General features: G+C 44.9%; 1 pseudogene; it reads left to right on the plus strand.

Annotated features, from left to right (window-relative positions):
* The first annotated feature begins 887 nt into the window (after nt 1-887).
* Nucleotides 888-4,212, plus strand: LOC137765978 (14-3-3 protein gamma-like; annotated as a pseudogene).
* Nucleotides 4,213-6,022: the final 1,810 nt, after the last annotated feature.

The raw sequence follows: 6,022 nt of genomic DNA on the forward strand, positions 1-6,022 counted from the left end.
TCTTAAAAGTTCTCATTGCAGGAAAAAATATTTGTAGCTACATGTGGTGATGGATGTTAACTAGATTTGTGATGATCATTTCACAACATATACAAATATCAAATTATTAAGTTGTACAAGTGAAACTAATATAATGTTATATGTCACATATCTCAATTTAAAAAAAATTTTTTTTTATAGTCCAGTGGGGCTTGTGAATGCAAGCCCCATTAGCTATCAGAGCTAGGTGATTTGCAGGCCTGTCCCTCAGGTGGAAGCCATAGTAGGCGGGGTGCTAGATGTGTGGACAAGCTCCTTCCAGGGAGATACTGATGGCTTGGTTTTATTGTTGGAATGAGCCAGAGGGAGAAGATGGGGAAGTGTCCACTGGTTCTTTCAGGCTCCAGGGAGGATTGCAGTCAGCACCTGGATGTATGCTCATTAGAAAACTGGATCCTTAGGCAGCAGCTTGTAAAGTATGCGGTCAAACTCCTTTCAGGGAAAGACTGGGAGATGGGTGTTTCTGTCTGCTCCCTCTATGCTGAGTCCCGGGGAAATCGCTGCATTAAGTGCTCATGCTCCCTTTAAGAACAGCTTCTTTGTTTGCTATAGTCAAGTTCATGAACATAAGCACCATTGGCTTTCAGAGCTTGGTTTTTGCGGTGTCCACCCCGCAAGTGGGAACCTTAAAAGTTGGGGTGCTAGATGTTCAGTCCAAACCCTTCACTCTGAAAATGAATCCGGCCTCTGTACCCTGACACTGAATTAAACCTCTGAGACAGAGTTTTGGTTGAAGTAGAAAAAAAAAATAGCTTTATTGTTTTGCCAGGCAAAGGGGGCCACAGCGGGCTAATGCCCTCAAAACTGTGTGTTCCCCTTTGGCAAGGGTAGTAAGAAGTTTTATAGTAATGGGTCAAAGAGGGCGTGATCAGCTCGTGGACATTCTTCTGACTGGTTGTGAGGTAAGTAGGAATCAGCGTCATCAACCTTCTGGTTCCAACCAGTCTGGGGTCTCTGTGCTTGTGGGCAGCATACCATTAACTTCTCCCACCTGGTGGGGATTTCAGTATCTGCAAAACAGCTCTAAGATACTGTTATGTATGTCCCTTGATGGGGCGCCAAGACCCTGCCCCAAGGCTGCACTATTGTTTCTTTTGACTGTTCCTCCCTTGCCTCTGGATCCCCTCCCTTCCCTAATTAGCAACTCTTTGAACCTGCCCTTGGAACTCAGGGGGGTTCATGGAGGCTGAATGAAGCCTATTTCCTGTAATCAAAGAAATGGGGGACACAGAAAGGCTTTTGTGCCCAGGAGGCCCACAGGGCCATGCACCATATCAACTCTTCAAGGAGAAACTGGGAGATAGGGGTTCTCTCCAGATTGTGTGGCACTGTGCTACAGATGGGGTTTATGGCACAAGTATATCTCCACCTTTCCAACCCGTTTTGATGTGGGTATTCTCTCGTTCCCCTGATGTGTAGGAGTCACTCAGCTTGTCTCTGGATTTCTCTCAGAGGGAATTGCTCCTCATGTAGCTATACATTCAGTGTGTCTGTAGGAAGAAAGAAATTCAGGAGCCTGCTATGTTGTCATCTTGTTCTGGAGTCTCTCAATTTTCCACTCTAGAACTTTTGGACTTATTTTTGCTCTTTCCTCTTAGAGTTACATCTCTTAATCAATGCAACAAGCATCTTGACTGTAATCTCATTGAGAATAAGTGGATGTTGCTTCAAGTTTTCACTTGCTAATTTTAGCCCTTTGAATTCCAGCCAAGAGGAAAGGAAATGCCATTCAGCATACAGATCAGAAGTCAAAATTAGGAAGCTCACCAACAGAGAAAGCAAAGGGGAGTTGTCATTCTTCCATTACGAAAATGCAATACCTCTTGCTTTTACCCATGTTCATACCACATCTATAAACATGTAACAAAGAGGGTGGCACAATGGAAAGTGAGAGATGGAGATGAAAGGTTCTAGGTTCTAGGTTCTAGCCTGGGCTTTGCCACTCATGGGGCTATTTGGAACACTCTTCTCTAAGTCTTGGTTTCATCATCTGTAAAATTAGAGTGTTAAACCAGTTTTTATATTGTAAGATTCTATCTGAAACCATTATTAATATTATATGATATATTTCTATTGCTGGTATTTTTAAATTGGTTTTGATATAAATGGCTAAGTAGGGTGATTCCAACCCCTTATCATGAGAATATTAGTGAGCTTCATTTTTAGAAAGAAAGAGTCATATCTAATTATTTATTTTAATTTTTTATTTTATAACTTCATATTTCTATAAATAATATATAGTTTCCTTAGAGATCAGAAAGATGAAGGAGGCCCAGAAATTGGAAAATAACGTGCAAGGGAACAAACCTTTGCCATTTAGTCTTCTTTTTTTCTCCCGTAAAAAAATTAGTTTGGGGGGCTTCCCTGGTGGCGCAGTGGTTGAGAGTCTGCCTGCCAATGCAGGGGACACGGGTTCAAGCCCTGGTCTGGGAAGATCCCACATGCCGCGGAGCAACTGGGCCCGTGAGCCACAACTACTGAGCCTGCGCGTCTGGAGCCTGTGCTCCGCAACAAGAGAGGCCGCGATAGTGAGAGGCCCGCGCACCGCGATGAAGAGTGGCCCCCGCTTGCCGCAACTAGAGAAAGCCCTCGCACAGAAACGAAGACCCAACACAGCCATAAATAAATAAATAAATAAATAAATAAATAATTCCCATTAAAAAAAAAAAAAAGACTAACCTTTAAAAAAAAAAATTAGTTTGGGCCTCTACGCTGCCACCGTCCCCTCAGCCTCTCCCTTCATGGGTTGGTCCCACTGGCACAGGGACTCCAGCTGCACTGCAGCTGCCCCCTGAGCCCATCAGTCTGCCAGGGTCTTCTGGCCCGGCCCAACCCAGCCCATGGAGATGGTGGACCACGACAGCTAGTGCAGAAAGCCAGGCTGGCAGAGCGCTATGATGACATGGCCGTGGCAGAGCTGAATGAGCCACTGTCCAATGAAGAAAGAAACCTCCTCTCAGTGGCCTACAAGAATGGAGTTGTGAAACCGAGAAGGACCCATGGGGCTCCTGGGCTCAAAAGCCTTTCTGTGTTCCCCATTTCTTTGATTACAGGAAATAGTCTTCATTCAGCCTCCATGACCTACCCTGAGTTCCAATGGGCAGGTTCAAACAGTTGCTAATTAGGGAAGGGAGGGGGATCCAGAGACAAGGGAGGAACAGTCAAAAGAAACAATAGTGCAGCCTTGGGGAAGTGTCTTGGCTCCCCATCAGGGATACACATCACAATATCTTAGAGCTGTTTTGCAGATACTGAAATCCCCACCAGGTGGGAGAAGTTAATGGTATGCTGCCCACAAGCACAGAGACCCCAGACTGATTGGAACCAGAAGGCTGATGATGCTGATTCTTACTTACCTCACAACCAACCAGTCAGAAGAATGTCCAAGAGCTGATCACACCTTCTTTAAACCATTATTATAAAACTCCTGACTACGTCCTTCAGGCCAGGACACACAGTTTTGAGGGCATTAGCCCGTTGTGGTCCCCTTTGGCAAAGTAATAAAGCTATTCTTCTCTACTTCACTCAAAACTCTGTCTCCAAGATTTAATTTGGTGTCGGGGTACAAAGGCCAGATTCTGCTTCAGTTGGGGCACACCATTCTTCCTGGACGGTCATTATTAGCACTAAACAGAAGATGTCTGTAAATGGTAATGAGCAAAAGATAGAGATGGTCCATGCTTACCAGGAAAAAAATGGAGGAGTTGGAGGTGGTATGTCAGGATGTGCTGAGCCTGCTGGATAACTACCTGATCAAGAATTGCAGTGAGACCTAGTGTGAGAGCAAAGTGTTTTACCTGAAGATGAAAGGGGACTATTACTGCTACCTGGCCGAATTCACCACTGGAGAGAATAGGGCGACCATTGTGGAGTCATCTGAGAAAGCCTATAGCAATGCCCGTGAGATCAGCAAGGAGAACATGCAGCCCACTCAACCCATTAAATTAGGCTTGGCCTTTAACTATTCCATTTTCTACTATGAAATCCAGAGTGCCCCAGAGCAAGCCTGCCACTTGGCCAAGACTGCTCTTGATGACACCATCACTGAGCTCTAGACGCTCTCAACAGGACTCCTACGGGGACTCCACACTCATCATGCAGCCCCACTGCAACAACCTCTTGCTCTAGACAAGCGAGCAGCAAGACCATGACGGGGGAGAAGGCAACAATTAAGGCCCCCAGGTGGATTGGCAGGGCACGCTGATGTTACTACAGCAGTCTTTATTTTTTATGATGAGTTGAGTGTTGGGTGGGGGAGGGTAAGGGAGGGATGACCTTCCTAGGGAGAAACCCATGACCTGTCCTGTCTTTGATCGCCTCTTTGACATTTTTGCTAAAATCCCACTAGTGGAAAGTCAGGCTAGCTGTGCTTGTATTGGAATAGCAACCTCACGTTGGCATATGGGCTGTTCTGTAGCTTAATGCAAGTGGAGCTGTCTTTAACTTATTGCTAGAGAACAGGGTTTTAAGATGAAAAGAACACTTAAATGGAATGGCCCTCATTCAATAAGTCTTGTGGTTCCAGTAAGGATTTTGGGTACTTTCTATCTCATCTGTTTTATTTATTTATTTATTTATTTATTTATTTATTTTTGGCTGTGTTGGGTCTTCGTTTCTGTGCGAGGGCTTTCTCTAGTTGCGGCAAGCGGGGGCCACTCTTCATCGCGGTGCGTGGGCCTCTCACTATTGCAGCCTCTCTTGCTATGGAGCACGGGCTCCAGACGCGCAGGCTCAGTAGTTGTGGCTTACGGGCTTAGTTGCTCCGCAGCATGCGGGATCTTCCCAGACCAGGGCTTGAACCCGTGTCCCCTGCATTGGCAGGCAGATTCTCAACCACTGCGCCACGAGGGAAGCCCCTCATCTGTTTTAGCTGTGCATTTTTTGTAGGGTGTACTCTACCACAGTGGTCCCCAACCTTTTTGACACCAGAGGCTGGTTTTGTGGAAGACAATTTTTCCACTGTTGGGAGTGGGGAAGGACAATGGTTCAGGTGGTAATGCGAGCAATGGGGAGCGGCAGATGAAGCTTTGCTCACTTGCCTGTCACTCACCTCCTACTGGGCGGCCTGGTTCCTACCAGGACCGGTACCGGTCCATGGTCCAGGGGCTGGGAACCCCTGCTCTACCAGACATGGAATAGTTTAAAACCCAAGCTGATAGACTTAGAACATGATGTATATTTATCCTTATGGTTTAGGCCTTGCTAGTTTTCACAAGTTTCTACTTAGTGGACAATATTAACACTAAATTGCCATTTACAGTATTTCTACATTATAGCCATATGTAACATCAAGCCATTGATTGTGTATTTTTCTTTATTTTGGCTTTTACATCCTTATTCAGCCTTATCCAGGTTGGTTTTACTGTTATCTATCTCCTAGGCCAAAAGGCTTGCCTGAGGAGAATCGAAGCTACTTTTTAAAGGTTTTGGTTAATAGGCGCTTGGCAGGTGGCTGTGGAATTTTTGTCCTTCTCTCTTCTTAACTTAAATCCACCACAAAAATTGTTAATCACTTTCATAGAAACGTTAAACACCACAAAAATAGAGAAAATTCAGGTCTGTATCCCATTTCTTGTGTTGATATTTCCACGGAAATCCTGATTTTTAAGCTGCCACAGCTCCTTCCTCTGGGATTACACTGTTGTTTCACTCCTCACTTGAGTCTTCCCCACTGTACCTTATGCTGACGGAACTGACTCGGGTGGATTGAAAAGCTGTTGGATTGTAGAAGTTGGCGGTCATTTTGAGAGAGTTCATGGTGCAGTGTGTGAAAATTCAGGTGCTAGGAGCTTACTGGTAGAAAAATCCTATAGGAAGAGTTCACAAACTTCTGTCCAATTTCAGAGCCTTGTAAGTGTGTCAGTTTTTCCTCCGTGAAAACACTCCTTCCCCAAATAATTGTTGTAGGAAAATAAACTAAAATCATTATCAGATAAGAAATACTTAACTCCTACTTGACCAAAACTTTTTCTATGTATTTTTT

The sequence above is a fragment of the Eschrichtius robustus genome, chromosome 6 (genome assembly GCF_028021215.1).
Source record: "Eschrichtius robustus isolate mEscRob2 chromosome 6, mEscRob2.pri, whole genome shotgun sequence".
In the NCBI taxonomy this organism is placed as follows: Eukaryota; Metazoa; Chordata; class Mammalia; order Artiodactyla; family Eschrichtiidae; genus Eschrichtius; species Eschrichtius robustus.